We start from the raw sequence: 19,347 nt of genomic DNA, 5'->3' as shown, positions 1-19,347 counted from the left end.
GTCGATGATCTCCATTTTAAGGAGTGCTTCGAGTGAGTGCATTTTGAGATTTAGACTTCTAGCATTGAACAGCATCACCCTCAGATTGCATTTGTTTGTAGCTGTTACGGTGATGATTTAATCTTTGGAACACCGCCTAAAAAGGCACTATCAGGGTGGCAAGAGCCTTGGCCAGTATCCGAAAGCCCAGGGGTGACAGATGCAGGCCATCTCTGGAAAGCATTGAGGTCTGTCAATCATGTCATCTCAGGCAGATACTGGTTCCCCTTAGAATGACACCAGAAACTTAGACAATTGTTGAACTCAATAATTTTCTGCTTGTACTGTGATATCATTCTGGGTGATGATAGGATGCTGCTCAGGCCTAGGGTCATACCCGCCTGGGCTACATAATCCAAAAGATCTTCCATGTCTCTTTTCATGTAGTCCAGGGAGGTACATCTCAGGTCATTCACGCTCACATGTGCAATGACTGATTCATATTTGTACCTGTTGTTGAGGGACCTGAGTGCGTGCGTTATGTGGTGGATCCTGGCACCTGATAGGCAGCTGTTACTTTCTCCTTATTCAACCTAGTGAGTGGGACATCAGTGTGCCTCACTATCAAGTCACCTATGACTAGTGTTGGGCATGCTGTTTTGCCTTAGGGGCTTTGGTTGAGTGGCACACTGTTTAGGAGAGTTATGTGTCTTGTGATTAGTGTTGTGTTGTGGTGGTCAAGTGTGTTTCTGTCTCGGAGGTCTCTACTGTGTAGGTAGATTTTTATTGAGAGCCTCCGCGAAAGTGGGTGTGTGGTTTGTTTTTTTATGTGAAGGCAGTGCTGGTGTGTGTTCTGAGCTATGTGTTCCATGTAGTGTGGTGCAAGTGTTGACCTTCTCTTCTTGATCAGCTATTCTAGTCTTGGCTGAAGAGTACTTGGCTTCCAATTTGGATATATAAGTGCATCTCTCATAAGTCAGAGTGTTAGGAGGTAAGAGGAGAGGGTTGTCGGTGTACATGATGCAGTTGATACATTGCTTCAGGATCCCCAAGTTCACCAGGTTAATAGGAGAAAGCACAGGGAACTGACCTTTAGACATGCCTGGAGGGGTGAGCATTAACAATAAGTACTGGATCTGTTTCTTTGTAGAATGTTTAAATATGACAATTGTCCAAAACTCCACCAGCCTGCACATCTTAAAGATCATGTTTAAAGTATTGAAATAAACTTTTGTTTTTACACAAAAACATGCTAGCATGCATCTCCACGCATAATGAATATTCATTTTGAGTTTTTGTCATACTGTCTTCTGAAAAACTTATTTTAAAAATGCTTCCAAGTGCAGAAGTCTAAAGACAAAATATTCAGACTTCTTCTATTAATATTTATGTGCCAGCAGGAGGTGTTCTATCATTTTGGGTTCAAGTGCCAATTATGCTGAATTAGCACGTGGAAATAATTGCAAAGTAATTATGTAACTACCAGCCTATTAAATCAACAGTTTGACAAAAGAAACTAAATAGTGGTAAGATACTGAATAAAGGGACACTGCTTCCAGCCTTTCCTGCTAAGTTAAGGTTTTTAGGACAGGGATCTTCTTAGTTAAGTATCTTTGGGGTTTTTCTAGTTGTTTGATATGTTTAGTGAAGGGAGCACTGTACTCAATAACTGGCCTAATCAACTAATCAATACTGGATATAATGGAACAATGACATCTTTATATCTGGATGATATATCATTATTGAGTATAGTTGAGCCAAGTAGGATGATTTCCTGACTACTGTCATCATACGATGATTGAAGGAGCAGGAATTTTCAACCCATGTTCCAAGGTCTCTAATGACATTCTCATTTTGAAGTGGGGTTTGGGCTACACCATATTCTGTGGAAGGGGATCTCTACTAATGTGACAATATTGCAATTTTTTGTATTAAATTTGAGCTCATATTTAGCACACCAGGTATTTATAAATGTAAGTTCTTGATGAAGGGTTTTATGCATAAACGGGGGATCTTTGTCAGCCAGAGGTCTTGGTTCATGGGCTGGAGATCAGAAAACAAAAATGATTAACAAGATGGGTCCCAGCACAAAGTTATAACTCTCTTATTACACAGGGGTATATTTTAAACTGTTACACTTATTAAGCAAGCCGGCATGGGGATGGTACCAAATGCTTTGGCTCGGTCATGGTATTGTGTGGACAATACAGCTGTTGCCAACAGTCTGGGTTACCCTCTAAAAGAAGTTAACCAAATTCAATAGACAGGATTTATCCTTGACAAAGCCAAACTGCAGTATGTTTAGTCTGATGAGATTTTTGATATTGCATTTTATCAGGTCAAGTTATATGTTCTGTAACTTTGCAAATGAGACTCATCAGGCTGATGGGCCTATAATTTCCAGGGTCAGTGGTAGGGACACCCTTGTTGAGTGGCATCACTTCTGCTGTACAAAAGGCCTCATTTATAAAAAGACAGATTGTACTCTCTCAGACTTGATTCAGCAAGGTTATTTACAACTTAATATTTATTCTTCTGTCAGTGTTGATCACCCTAGAATAGGTCTTTTATTTGGCATTCAAGTCTATAATTCTGGATATCCGCCACCATTCAGACCTATTGTTTTCAGTCGTGGTAGTGTTACTGAGGGTATTTCAAGTTTACCTGGATGTCCTTTTGAATCCCATAATACAGACTTTAAGATGATTTATAAAAGACTACTAAGATTTTTTGGATAATCTTTTTCTTTTGATGGTTCTGAAACTATCCTATTTACATTAGACATCAAATCCATATTTACTATCATACTAATTAGTGAAGGTATAGGGTTTGTTACACAATATTTGTCTGTTTGCTGGGAATATTCTAATGTGAATATTAATAATATATGTTTAATACTTTCATTTGTACTGGAAAATAATTCATTATTTTAATTTTAGTTACCAGTACAATCAGCAAATCAGGGGCATGACAATGGGTACCACCAGAGCCCTTTCTCTTGTTAATTTAGTATTGGTTTAGTGGGATGTTAACTATTTAACAAAAATTAATTTGTTTTCCAAGGTAGCTTTTTATAAAAGATTTGCAGATGATCCTATTTTTATTTGGTGGGATATTAAAGAAGATTATTATACTTTTATAGGAGAATTAAATAACCATAGCTTCTTTAGGTCTGAAGGTAAACTTTTTAGATATAGAAATATCCATGGAACTGGGGTTACATTGTTTTAACAGTAAAATCTATTATAGCAATAACCCACGCCTGGGTGTGGGTGATGCTGGATTTACCCATGGTTGGTGTGGTTTGGTCATGAGGGCGAAGCCCGAGTGGCCAAAAAAAGCCAACGTGGGTAAATCCAGCATTACCCTCACCCAGAAGTGGGTTATTGCTATTACACGATGACATTATTTAAGAAAAAAAATAATTAATTTTGTTAAATAATGGCATTGTATAATGCCTTCTTGCTGCCCTTCCGCAGCTGTCTGGTATTCTGCAGCAGTTCTGATGTACTGCGCATGCGTATGCCTACGCAGTACATCAGAGCTGTGGGCAAAAGCAACGGAGAAAGCAAGATCTCTGTTGCTTTTTGCAAACTGTTTCGCTATGTTAAATGGGTTTAACATAGCGAGACAGCTTTAAAAAAAGCAAAGGAGTCTCCGTTGCTTTTTACAAACTGTCTCGCTATGTTAAAGGAGTTTAACATAGTGAGACAGATTTTAAAAAAGCAACGGAGAATCTCCGTTGCTTTTTTTAAAGCTGTCTCGCTATGTTAAACTTGTTTAACATAGCGAGAAAGTGTGAAGCAACAGAGATCTTGCATTCTCCGTTGCTGTTAAAAAAAAGAGTTATGGTAATGGAAAAATAACTCTGATTTACAATGTGCACGCTGACCAATCAGCGTGCACGTTTTTGAATATTAATCGGGAGTCGTTGTATAATGGAAAACAACCCCTATTAATAATTACATCCATTTTTCCAGTAACCACCCTTTATTTATGAAGTTATACATTCCTAAAGGGCAAATTATATGAATGTCTAGGTTGACTACAAAGGATGAAGAATTTTATGCTGAAGTTGAGTTCAGAAATTAGTTACTTTTGAAAAGAGGTTACAAAAAATAATTGTCAGTGTCTAACATCAACGAAGTAGTACAAAAAAAGAAACACATTTTTTCCACCAGGTGATATTTTAAAGGGCAATGCCAACTTATATAAGGTTATATAAGGTTCCCCCAAGTTTCATTATAAAAGAAGTTTTAAAATGTTTGTGGGACAGGAAGGAAACTATATTATATTTGCTGCCTACAAATAAGCCATGTGGTATGTTTAAATATATTTTTGCAATATTTTAAAATACATTTCTGAGGGACCATTTGTTTTTCTTTCGCATCTAGAACAAACAATACCATTAAACTGTTACCCATTTTGAGTTGTCTCTATTGATATATGTTGTGCCTGTAGTCATTTTTATATTGGGATGGTTACACATAGGCTGCAAAGTAGAATCAAGAAACAAATAAAGCCATGACAAATACTCTAGTGAAACTTTCATTAAATTTTATTTTAATATTTTAGATCATCAACCAAGTGATTACAGGGGTGGAGACTTCAAAAATAGGTTAGAAGCAAAAGAGACTAGGTGGCAGATAAAGCATGAAGTAGACAGATAGCCAGATCTAAATAGCACTATAAATATTCAATGATTTTTTTAACAAAAGGGGTATTAGATATGAAGTATTTTCAAATGGTTGTATATTTAATTCAATTTATATAAAACATCTTTTGAATTTAACACATTTTATTTACACATTGTATTAACTGGTATTGTAATGCTGAACTATGATCTTTTAACTATGACATCATTACTATTTAAATTAGTATTTGGCATATCATACGTTATTCTGATGAAGTCCTGACTTCAAATGGGGACAAAAACTCAAATCAGGCATACAGTGTTTAGGTAACATCTGCAAACAGTGTTTTTTTTTCTGTTTTTATTGTTTGCAGTTTGCCACTATGTTATGGAACTTGATTCTGGTTAACTTTTTAAGGTAAGCTGCTTGTTATAGATAGAGGTAGGACAAGGTTAGGGTTAGGGTTAGCACCTATTACTAAGGTAGAGCATGGAGGTAAAGTCCTTTCTTCTCACTCTGCTCACATGATTACACACCACTCATACTCAGGTGAGCCAGCTGATGTGCAATGCCGGGCATCTTAGTTGCATGACCCATGTTGGGAACTCCAGCTATATGTACTGTGTCACAATGTTTGAAATTTGAATAGTAAAAATTATTTGTGTGTTATTTATGTTGCAAGAATATCACATGTGCAAAACTGTTTTAACAATCTGAGGAAACAGCCATGCAGCCTTTATGAGTGGGAATATGAAGGCTGTCATACTGTGGGGACATTTGCTGAATACTGTTACGTGGGTGACATTAGGTAAACTGTCTGGCTAGACAAATAAGACTGTCAGATGGCAAGCCAGTAGTATGCTTTACATACAAGGGGGACAAAAGTATTGTAAGGAGTTTTTTAGGACACTGGTCACCATCATACTATTGCCACTGTTTTCCATCTACAGAGCAATGACTAAGATAGTTTGTAAGCAGAAGAACATTGCTGAGTCTTCTGAAAAAGCAACCAAGAAAGAAAGTTCTCATATACAGATAATGAGATGCTACCCCATCTCCATGGCTGACGGCTCTTTGGGCAAGATTCTAGTGACCTGGCATACTGAGAATGCGCCTGGAAAGATCTGCTGGTGGACATTAATGCTGTTGATGACCCAGACTGTACTTATGTGATGGTCTGCTACAGGTCCACCAAAATTACGCATACTGCTGATAAATGAGCTATCCACCTGATTCGGGAAGCTAGGTTGATAGTTCATAGGCCATTGCTCAAAGTACCTGTCATGGAAATGGAGGAGTTTCTGGCCTCTGTCAAAGGCAGTGACACCTCTACATGGTCCCACAGTGTGTTGCTGGATATTGGTTCAGAATTTCACCATACACCAATAGTAACTTTCAGTGATACCCTGAGTATATGCAGCCCATCCTCTGTAACAGTAGCTGTAAGTCCTCTTAACCTATTAGTGACTGACAAAGTTATTAAAGCTGTCAGATTCAGGTTATACAGGGACATCAGGGATTCCACCTACACAAACATCTGCACAATGTATTCAACTTAAATGTTTCTTTTCAAATGCTACAGTTCCTACATCTAGCTTTCATCTATACTTATGGTGCTGAGTCATTCATACATACATGCACACATACATACATTCCTACATACATGCATGCACAAGGTATTGTGCTATGCTGTGCTAACACATGAATCTCTGTCCAGCACCACCACTGCAGAACTGCTGATGCATGATATTGGATGATTTGCAACTGATAATGATGATGGTGGTGATGAAGTGGCACAATTAGGGAATACATTGAGTGGTTGTGCATAGGGAATGTAAGAATTGCAGCCTGTACACACAGCAAGGACTCAGATACTATGCCTGTAGACAACCAGGAGATACATAATATGCAGATAGGACAGGTTAATGGGGACATTAGCAGTTAAGGAAGTGTGGTACCTCCTACCAGTCATGTGTCAGGATCTGCCCTGGCCACTTTGGGTGGAGGAGTACACACTGGGGGCAGTACTGGTGCTTAATGATGACATAGTTACCACTTCCTCCCCCAAAATCGGTGTGCCAATGCCCATAACCCAGTGTACATGCAGGATGACCATAAAGGTGCAGATCAGTACTACCACATAGGGAAGTTAATAAGGCTAATACATGGTGTATGAGATGACCTGTGAGAGTACTTGTTCCTTATGTGTATCTGTTTTGATAAACTAAATCACATACTGAAATGTGCCATGTCTTCTTAAGCTTAACTGTCATGCATGAGTCTATGTCCATGAAGCCATTCCATTACTACCTCCACGTATGGCAGACATTTTGTCTGTAATGATCTGTCCTTAGGGTCACTAGGGTCATGGCAGTAATGGTAGTGACACTTCTTGAAAAGTATGTCAATCACAGTCAGTTAGCATGCTAACATCTATATAGGGCTATGGTATTTCCAGTGCAACTCCTGGAGAGCCAGCTGTAATGGGTGAGTGTACCACAGGGTGCTCGGACCTCTACCATTCATGTTGTGGACTTGCCCAGTAAATTAATAAACAGTGCTGCAAATATTGCTGAGGCCGTTTTCCAGCAGACAAACACTCACATCACCACAGCACACACACACACACACACACACACACACACACACACATACATACACACACACACACACTTCCCGTGACAGTGAACCTTCATAAAACCTTTTATATCAATGAACCCCCCAAAGCCCATTCATACATACATAAAACTGCACTGCATCTTTTAATTGCCTTCAGCACACACACACACACACACACACACACACACACACACACACACACACACACACACACACACACACACATTTCCTTGTGAAAGGCATCCACACATGTACTTCCTCCCCAAGCTCTGCAAATGAAGGAAAACTATGCCCAGCCCTTTGTACATTTTTACTTGTGGTGCCTATGTCTGATGCACCATGTAGCCAGTCTATGCATGGGTAAATACAATCTTGTTTTAGAATGTATCACTTTTACTGTAGTGCATCTGCTATGGGATGATGCTATGTGCAAACCACTGACTCCTTGCCAGTGCCATGGCATATGGTGCCTGTCTCTGTCTATCAACCCCCTCCCTCCACCCCACTGCTGGCTACTCCAACAACTCCTTATCTGGCTCATCCTTCACTGCCTGATATGTCAGAGACTGTTCCTCTGCAAAAGCCCCCCATAACTATTTCTGAAGTATGGGATTGTGCAGCTTTGCAAATACTGAAAATATTGTTGCACATGTGCCAGAATCACACTCCAGGGCACAACTGTCTGAATCCAGAAAGTGAAAGGCATGCTTTCAGCAGCCCAAGCACATGTTCAATAATGTTCTTTTTTTGTGATTAGGTATAGCTGTACCCAAGATCATTCTGTGGATTTCTGAAGGATGTCATCAGCCAGAGTTCCAGGATATATCTTGTATTGCCAATAAGATGCCCATGGGGAAGTCACCCCTTGGAAAATGATGGTACAGCTCACTGGTGTACCATATGTGGAAGTTGTGATAACTGCCTTGGTGGCCTGCAGACACATTGTAGCTGATACCCTGTGTATAACAGACCACCTTGTATGCAGATGACACCCTGTGTATTACAGACCACTTTGTATGCAGATGATACCCTGTATATTATAGACCATCTGGTAATTGAAGGAGTCATATCCTTTGAAGTTCACTTACGTCCTACCCAGTCCACCAGGTGGGGAATTTATTTCAGTGAGGGTGCAGTCTCTGGCTCCTGGTACCTCAGGGAAATGGGCTATGTCACAGAAGTCCCACATGCTATTCCCTCTCTATCCTTTGTGATTTGTGGGAAGCACATATGCTCTACCACATGGTGAAGCATGGCATTGAGAAACTGATGGAATATCCATGAGATACATGCCTGAGATATCCCCTCTGTGTCTCTAGTAGGTTGCTGAAAGGGCCTGTTGCTAGTGTATGCAAAGTCACACATACCATGTTATCCACTGGGATAGAGGCTCCCTGACTATTGCAGGCACATGTACACAGTCTCTTGCATGGTCTCCCTATCCACACTATACCAGTCCCCTATGCTGGTGTCATGAAGGCCATGAAATGTTAAGCAGGATCAGATGACAGACTCCATACATAGTTGTGGCAGATACACATTTGTTAAATCAGTGGCAACACCTAACATTTTTTTGCAGTTCCCTAATGAACTGAGGATGGACATCAGTGTTCATTCACAGTGTGTGCACCTTCGTGGTATGGCATTTATACATTTATAAATCACTCCACAGTCTTGTTTTGCCTCATTTACATACAGCAAGTCACTCCTTTTCAAACTGTTGCTCATTACAATGTCATTATATGGCCATTAACATATTCCACTGCTGACACTGCTGCTCAGCATTCCCTGCTAGTAGTAAGTACTTCTCTAAATTGCACACACCCTGTACATGCCCATTCATTGCACAGTCACTCACTGCAATGCAACATAGTTTTCTGAATCATGGCCTAGCAGTCTACAATTCCTTGACCCAAAACAACTTAGTTTTTCTGAAGGTAGATCCTCTCCCCTAAAATTACTGGACTTTTTTCATTAAGTAGCTAGTGTATTGGATGCAGGCATATTGGAGAACATTGTTTGACTCAATCTGGCATTGTAGGAATGCTACTGAATCTAATATAAATCTCTATCCAACCAGCTGCATAACGAACTGCATCACTGACAGAATCAAATCTTTTAGGCTAGGGGCACGTTCTCATCAAAAGGGATCAATACTAGTGGTGTCCCTTAGAGATTATTCTTGGGCCACTTTGTTGTGTTACTTACTTCTCTGTCAGTCCAGGTTTCAAGTAAGTCACTTAAATTTTGAAAGTGCCCAGTGGGAAGACAAGGTGTTGAGCTGAGCCAGGGGCAGCTCCTTAGGGAATTACACATAGATGCAAAATAACTTGCTATATACAGTATCAAACAAAAGAGACAGAAATTATTTGAGGGTTATTGGTACCCAGACTGTTTAGATAAATAATATAATAATAATCATGAAAGCACAAGGTCAATTTGGGCATTGATAAAACTAAGGCGAGGATCATAGCCAAGTTCCACTGACCAGATGTTATAAAGGAGTTGCCCTGTATGCAAAAACATAGTCTTAAACGCAGGATTCTGGAATCTTAGAATTTCCATGCCTATAACTAAAATTCACTTTGAAAGAATTAAAACGAACATTGTGTGGCTCTTAGTTTGTGAAGGAATGACCAGTTCTTCAGGCAGACAGACAGATAATGTTCTTCTTAGTTCTTGCAGGGTACTGTAGAAAATGCATTCTACAGTTTGTTTCCAGATCCTCTCCACTGAATTTTCTAAACCTTGACTGTTTATTCAGATGCCCAAGATATTGATTTAGAGCAGTGCTTACACAAAAGGTCAGAAATGAAGAACATCTACTCTACTATTTCAACACAAAGGTTGAACAAAGTTTAGACATGTTACTTTGCAAATGAGAGTGAATGTCTGGCTATAAAATAGGCCTTATGGTTTCTACAGTACTATTTTTCAAGCAGAGAGTTTACATTGGTTACAGATCACTAACCCCCTTTAATGGCTTCACCAGCAGAAGGAAGACAATATCAAAGGGCTCTGACTGATTAAGTTTGTTGATGACTGCAGGCTAGGAGCAGTCGTTAAATCTCCGAATGACTTAGCCATCCTACAGTAAGGTTTGTCCCAAATAAATAACTGGTGCCAAAATCATGGACTGAAACTAAATGCCAAAAAAATGCATTACTGTATCCTTTTGGAGGTCATCTAGCCCAAGAAACTGCCACATTAACAATATGCCCCTAAGAGTTGACCCAGTTGTTTGAGATTTGAAAACTTATGTGGACAATAACCTAACATTTGCCAAACATGTGTCTATTGTTGTAAGGAAGTCCTTCTATATTGCACAGCTTATAAACAAAGGGATTGTGTCCAGATCTAGGGACATTATTCCCTTATTCCACCATCATTAGGCTGATAATTGAATATAATGCCCCTTTTGGCATGCAACAAGTGAAATTCCAACAGTGATACCTTTCTAAAAGGATAAAAGCCTAAATAGCATGTCCTATATGGACTAACTCAAAGCCCTGTCACTATACTATGTAACCTACAGACTGCTAGAAGGTGAACTATGTCTGGCATACAAGACATCCTCTAACCCAATACTGATGGGTTTACTGCACATCAACAAATCAAATGGCATCAGAAATAATTGGTCTAGAGATCTAAATCTCTTCTGCAACATCAGCAGAATGGATTGGAGGGACAGGTACATCTCTGTGGAGGATACTGGCTCTGGAACAGACTCCCCATCCACATAAAACAAAGTTCATCCCTGTCTATATTCAAGTGTGACTTGGCTCTATGGATGGGAAATAGAAAATGCACCCCAGGACTGCCCCCTATACTTCTAATGGATGGAGGCAGCTCCTAAATGCTTTATCACATGCATGGGTTCTCCTCAGATTATCTATGGTATGATCACAGTTATTCTCATTAGGAGTAATATATAATTATCTACTATGGGATTGATAAGACCATTCCCAAATCAAATGGGATAGATTAGTTTAAGCACAAAAAGGGAATCTTGCTAGGCTTAAAATGGCTCTTAAGGGCAGCTGCCTCGCACTTATAAAGCTATGGAGAAGACAAGGTGCTTTTTCACTGCTGGAGCCATAAGAATGATTGCAGTTGTATCAGCTATAAGATGAGAACAGAGAAATGTATTAGCTTCTGAAACTACAAAATGTATCTGCTTTTTTAGGAACTAATGAGAGTGAATCAGAAGTGTTATAGGCAACTTTAACTTATTCACTTCAATGGAGCTCACAAAGTTTGGACTGTAATTCCATTGAGCGGAGCATAAGCTTTTTGGCAGAATCAAATTATGTCCTCACATTTCAAACAAATGTTCATATCTCTGGAACCATAGGGGTTATGAAAGAAGTATAAATGGCAATCCCTTCAGCACTATTTTTATAGTCGTAGTATTCTTTAGTTTATAGGTCTTAAACTGAATTTTATAAGTTACAGTAAACACGTTAACTATTACATTTGTAATATTTTGTACACAACTTACAATATCTCAGCAACCACTCAAGTTACACACATACAGTTAACAGCATTTTATTCATCTAGCTGAGAGCTTTCATATGAGGCTAAGGAGTTCTGCCTGCGTTACTTGGTTGTTGAGATATTTAGAAAAAAATGAAAATTATATCTATATAAAATATCATAAAAACAACAGTTAATACATCTTTACATGCACTAGACAGAGATCAAATATTAATGCAGATGAGTTTGCCATCGTGTAAGCTTTCAGATGAAAACCTTGTACATAGCATAGTTTTGGAATTATCGCTGCAAATATGAACAAGCAATATCTGACACCCAGAGGCATCAGTAGGAGTTAACTGCAGATGCAACCGGGGTTGTCACTTGGATGTAATGAGTTAAATGCAATCTGCTATGTCTCCACCAGGTTTAAATGAAGGTTGTACAATAGCCCTGGTTTTAAAAGTAAAACTGAAAAATGATGTGATATGAATAGAATGAGTTAAGCACACACACACACACACACACACACACACACACACACACACACACACACACACACACACACACACTTTTTTTATGTTTTTATTGTGTAAAACATTTATTTTTTTAAGTATAGCATGTTACTTTTGGTAAGTTTTTGATTGGTTAACTTGAATATAAATTGGTGACTAGATTAGTATGAGTGCTCCAATTGTGTGGAACGATAGGGCTAAACTTTTTAATACACTGTGGCTCATTACATTATTTTGGCTCAAGCAGTATGTTTCTCATTTTATTCCATTTTTGGTCTGTGCACTTTTGGATGTTTTGAAAGAATAAAATCTGCCCAACTCTGGGGGAACATCTGTCTATTATTAAGCAACTACATCCCTCATTCTGGAGATAGTCTGAGAAAAAGAGGAAGCCCCCATTTGTACAATTTCAATCTCATTTCTCACAGAGTCATGAGTTACAGAATCCTAGAGTGAGTAAACCTGTCTTTGTAAACATTAGATTCATCAGAAAATGTATCCTCTTCCTTAGGAAGAGGAGTGGCAGTATTAGAAGAAGACATAGAACACCCAGTGTTGATGGTCTGTAATAAACTCCTGGCTAGGTAATAAGATCATTTTTACAGACAGGAACCACTTCTTTATTTTCAATATGATTCATTTTTCTGTTTCTTTTTTCTAGCTACATCCCTAAGGGGTGATTGGTAAGGGAACAGCATATCATCCTGAAAAAAAGGTCTCTTTCCTATGATACCTTGAGAAGATACTCTTGAAGTATATCCTATACCCAAACTGGGTGGTTCTCCCATTTCCAAGTAGGACACTGGAATAACTGCAGGGTAAATGACTGAACCCCTGTCAATAGCTGCCAGTGAGGCTACACCAGAGGGATTAAAGGAAATACATAAGTGATCTGAGGAATCACCCACCATAGTCTGAGGCATAGCAATAGCTTGCATGGGAGGCATGAACTCATGTTTCATTTGTTTTTTTTTTCTTTTAAGTACATTAGGAGAAGGGCCAGCAAGACTGGGGAAAATATCCATACTGTAGCCTGGAAGAATCTTGATTGGCAATAAAGTAAACCTGAAGGAATCTGTCAAAAGGTAAGTTGCTGATATTAAGTATAAGTAGAACACATCCTAAAGTGAAATGCCACTCTTTACCACAAAAAAAAAAAAAAAGAAAACAGTAAAAAACACAAAAATATTATATATATATATATATATATATATATATATATATATATATATATATATATATATATATATATATATATATATATATATATATATATATATATATATATATATATATATATATATATTATATATATATATATATATACATACATACACACATATATACAGTGGATATAAAAAGTTTACACACCCCTGCTAAAATGCCAAGTTTTTGTGATATAAAAACATGAGACCAGAATAAATAATTTCAAAACTTTTCCCACATTTAATTTGACCTATAACCTGTTCAATTCAATTGAAAAACAAATCTGTTACAGGGAAAAAAATATAAAAAAATTACAATAAGTTGGTTGCATAAGTGTTCACACTCAGACTAATACTTTGTTGAAGCACCTTTTAATTTAATTACAGCATTCAGTATTCTTGGGTACACACCTGCCATCAATTAAAGAGACTCTGATTAACCCCAAATAAAGTTCAGCTGTCCTAGTAGGATTTTCCTGACATTTATTCAGTTCAGTTGCCTACAGAAAAAGCCATGGTTTGCAGAGAGCTTACAAAGCATCAAAGGGATCTCATTATTTGAAAGGTATCAGTCAGGAGAAGGGTACAAAAATTTCCACAGCATTGGATACAACATGGAACACAGTGAAGACAGTCATCAAAAGTGGAGAAAATATGGGACAACAGTGAAGTTGCAAAGAACTGGACGTCCCTCCAAAACTGATGAAAAGACAAGATGAAAACTGATCAGGGAGGCTGCCAAGAAACCGACAGCAACACTGAAGGAGCTGCAGGAATTTTTGGCAAGTACTGGTTGTGTACTACATGGGACAACAATCTCCTGTATTCTCCAAATGCCTGGGCTAATGGGTAGGGATGCAAGATGGAAGCCTTTTCTTACATAGAAAAACATCCAGGCCCAGCTAAAATTTGCATAACAATACGTCAAGTCTCCCGAAAGCATGTGGGAAAATGTGTTATGGCCTGATGAGACCAAGGTTGAATGTTTTGGCCACAAATCCAAAAGGTATGTTTGGTGCAAAAACAACACTTTGCATCACCAAAAGAACACCATCCCCGCGGAGAAGCATGGTGGTGGCAGTGGCATGCTTTGGGGTTGCTTTTCTTCAGCTGGACCTGGGGCTTTAGTCAAGGTGCAGTAAATTATGAACAGTTCCAAATACCAGTCACTTTTGGCACAAAACCTTCAGGCATCTGCTAGAAAGCTGAAGATTAAGAGAAATTTCACCTTTCAACACAACAATGACCCCAAGCATACATCCAAATCAACAAAAGAATGTTTTAAGCAGAAGAAAATTAAAGTTTTGGAATGGCCTAGCAAGAGTCCTGACCTAAATCCAAAAAAAAAAAATCTGTGGAGTGAGCTGAAAAGGGCTGCACACAAGAGATGCCCTCGCAATCTGACAGATTTGGAGCACTTTTGCAAGGAAGAGTGGGCAAATATTGCCAAGTCAAGATGTACCATGCTGATAGATTCCTACCCAAGAAGACTGAATGCTGTAATTAAATCAAAAGGTGCTTCTACAAAGTATTAATTTACAGGTGTGCACACTCATGCACCCAGCTTATTGTACGTTTTTTATTTCTTATATTTTTTTCCCTAACAGATCTGTTTGTTTTTCAATTGAATTGTACAGGTTATAGGTCACATTACAGGTGGGAAAAGTTTTGAAATTATTTATTGTGGTCTCATGTTTTTATATCACAAAAACCTGTCATTTTAACAGGGGTGTGTACACTTTTTATATCCACTGTATATATATATATATATATATATATATATATATATATATATATATATATATATATATATGTGTCTGGAAGGGGTCCCCAAAAGGGGTCTTACTTGTCTGACAGGAAGTCTTGGGTGACTGCTGCCCAGGCGATGTCTCAGAGATGCATTTGTATGAGATGGCAAGAAATTGCTGAAGATTTTTAATCACTGTAGCTACTTTTATTCTTCTCTTCAAAAGGGATTAGCATATAGGCAGTCAAAGTAACTGTGTGTTAGGGAATTACAACTTTGGGAAGCTGGCTAGATGTTGTATCCTGCCCATAGGTGACGGAAGCAGGAAGAATGATGAACATTTGCAAAAGAAAACTTACTAGGTTACTTTAGTGACTGGTTGTGTTTTGTTTCATTGTTTGTTCAACTAAAGGTGTATTTGATATGTGTGTATATGTGTGCGTATGTGTGTGAGATGATGTGAATGATGTCAGTTGTATTCATCAATTATTAATCATACACACACACACACACACACACACACACACACACACATATATATGTATGTGTATGATATATATATATATATATATATATATATATATATATATATATATATATATATATATATTAGTGTGTGTGTGTGTGAATATATGCATAAACATATGGGCACACACACACACACACACACACTCAAACACATACACAGACATATACATACTATATGTATATATATAGAGAGAGATATGCATATGCATATACACACAAATATATTCATTTATCTTTGTGGTTTTTGAATTTTTATATTTGCTGCTGAAGTTTTTGTTTGTGTGTGTATATATATATATATATATATATATATAGGTGCATAGGTGACCTGCAGAATGTTGAGTGTGTGTTTGGCCTGCATCTTATTTAATTGATTGCATTTAGATGACTAAGCAGTTGCTAGACAGGTGTGCAAGATCACACAGTTCTTGGGGTAGGGGAATATGCCCTTTTCTCGATGTCTCAGATTTAATGTATATAATTAGCAGGGAATGTGGGGTACAGCCATAGATATGAGGGGTGCTTGCTTCCCTCCAAAAAACAATGTTTTTTTTTATTTTTATTTTATTTTAAATATTGCATGCAGCTATGTTCTTTCTCTGCACGTGTGTTAGCTTGTCATTGTTCAGTTTGTCAACCTTTTGTGATCAATGTTTAGAAGGTCGACGGATGTGTTACTTGACTAACATCAGTATAACTATAGATGGATAGTTAGATAGATATGAGCCTAGCAATAAATATTGAAGTCTCCAAAAAGTGAATATAGAAAGAGTGATCTTTTTGGACAAAATCTAAAAAATCAAACTACAAAAAAATGAAAAACAATATCACCCCTTGTTAACTAAATATGCCAACTATAATGAAGAAAAGGCAAACTTCCAGATTATGCTATACAGCAATCGCACATGCAGAGCCTGAGAAACAAGGGAAAAAGAATGTCCTCTATTACAGACTGCAACTAAACCTATATAGGTACATATCTAAATATCTATATCTATCTATATCTATATTATCTATTTTATATATATATATATATATATATATATATATATATATATATATATATATATATAGCGAGAGAGAGAGAGAGAGAGAGACATACAGTGATGCAGTCCCTTTAAATGTGCTTCCTCGGAAGGGTCATGTAGTTTAGCAGCGGATGGTCCCTGTAAGGAAACTAACATAGAAACAATTAAGGAGGTTAGAGTTCATTACTGCTGCACGTGACAATACTTAAGTCCTACTGCCCTGATGTAGAGAAGATTCATGATCTTTGGATTCAAAGAGGGTCCTGGGAGGATTTTAAAGGTGTTATATATACCAGATGGAGGAAGGAGCGCAGTCCAGATGATATCCTTTTAAGGAAACATATTTGAACACTTTAGAGGAGAAGTCAGCTATATTTATTCCTACCTGGGTAGAAGAAGAAGAAGATATTTTATTTATCCCTATCTGTGAAATTGCAACAAGAGCTGCTGTATTGCTGTGAGGTCTCTGCAAGTACTACACATTTATTTTGCCAGCTACAGTGCCAAAGCCCTGTGCATATGGGAGCACTGCATCTGAACATAAATCAATTTTGCTCTTAATATGAATTACAGGAAGCCTACAGTGCAAGAACTAAGAAGAGAATTTATTTTGACAACAGACTGAACTGTTTGGCATGAACTGCATTTTTTACTTTTCTTAACTTTATTTGTTGTAAATAAACATGAGTTTCAAAATGGAAGGCTGGCTTCAATGTATTACATTGGTGGAGAATGCAAACAAAAATTGCAGTCTTTTAATATTGTGACTTTCCCAAAAGCTGCCTGCTGAGCAGATTATAGTTCATTAGAATCACTATGCAAAATATCAAACTATGGCAGATGAAACCTGTGATGTGTTAAGGAGCTTGTTAGTTACTTTGGGCGTAGCATTCACAACTGTATGAAGTAGAGACTGAAATTCATTGCCCCTGCATGTGAACATAAGTACACAAGTTGAGTTTTAGCCATGTGTGAGTGGAAGGGACATAAGTCTAAGTTTTGGGTTTATGTGCTGGATTGTTCATACATAAATAATCTGCTCAGCAGAGCTGTGACATGTGAGAGGCACATTTGGTGCAGTTTACCTGCATGATTGTCAGCTAATAAAGATTGTTAAAAATGAATGCCATTCCATGTGTCTTGACCACATCCAAGAGGATGCCCTTTCCTTCGCTTTCCAAAGTAGAGGCAGAACTTGAATGCAAAGTCTTAATGCTATCAAAAGTGTAAATGAACCAACTGATTGGTGTACTCTCAATGGCTCCAGTGATTAAAAAGAATGGTTGAGTGCTAATGCATTTTATTTAAAAAAAACTCAGTGATGTCTACACTTAAACACATAGCATGAAAGCTTGCTAATACAAAAGAGCTTTCTTTGATAGATGCTTCCAGTGGGTCTATATTAAAAGACCGAAAAATTAAAACCACAAATGCCTAAAGAGTGAAAGAAATGGAACCCCGAACTTGCTACACCCCCCACTAAATATATATTCCAACTCCGAGATCGCACTACAGTGAGGAAAGGGCAAATATTCCAATCTTCACTGTACCGCGATCTGACAAACAGCACTTTGAGGTTCCATTTTTTTCGCTCTTTAGGAGTTCGCGGTTCTGCTCTTTCAGTCGTGTAATATAGACCCGCTTCCATTAGGTTCTGGAAAATGCCTTTAGATAAAGAAAGTCAAGAACTGGCAACATTCATAACTCCAGTAGGAAAGTTCTGTTTTAAAAGGTTGCCATTTGGTATAATCTCAGCACCTAAAATATTTTAAGTCCAAAATGACTGATTTACTCAAGGGCTTGATGATGTTGCTATTCTTAATATAGATGGCATCCTAGTATTTGGTTCAGATAAAGAAATGCATGATGCATAATGGCTTGTTGTTATATCAAGACAGTATTGTAGCACCTGCATCTCAGTCAGCAGAGCTATTTCAAATAAATGAATGTCATTAGCGTCTATCAAAATGTCAGAGTAATGGCCAAAGATCAACCAAAGCATTATAAACCTAATGTCCACATATCAATTCTGCATTGCATATAAACAATCACAGATACAACAGCCACTTGTGTCATGACAAAAGAGTTTGAAGACAAAAACTCTGCCTTGTTGTTATTGTAGACTATTAATCTAATACACAAAAATAACTTGTATACCAACCACTGCTAGCCATAAAATAGTAGTTAGATTTAAAACAAAATGTTCTCAAGGTATGGGCTACCTATTGATCTGGGTACAGACAATGGCAGATAGCTCATGTCAAGCTGATTCCAACACTCTATTAGTGACTGGTTTCACCCATACTTTGTCAAGTTCTAACTATACACAGTCAAATGAATGGTTATGTTGACATTGCATTAAAAAAGATATTAAGACAATCAAGCCTTCACAGAGCTCTCGTGATATACTGAGCTACTCAGCAGTTCTTCAAGAGTAAGGTCTTCACAGCTAATGCTTTGACGACACATACAAACTATATGAGCCTAAAGTTATTTCATGCAGTTGAGCCAAAGAAAGTAACCAAAAAGCCAGAGATTTATAGAAAACAGTTTACAGCCAGCATCATTCTGCATACCCACTACCTGCCCTCATCAAGGCCAGGCTGTCTGCTTAAA

This window comes from Protopterus annectens, chromosome 10.part0, assembly GCF_019279795.1.
Source record: "Protopterus annectens isolate FY-2018-M chromosome 10.part0, PAN1.0, whole genome shotgun sequence".
NCBI classification, from domain to species: Eukaryota; Metazoa; Chordata; order Ceratodontiformes; family Protopteridae; genus Protopterus; species Protopterus annectens.
The sequence above is the reverse complement of the archived record's forward strand: the minus strand, read 5'-3'. Positions refer to the sequence as shown.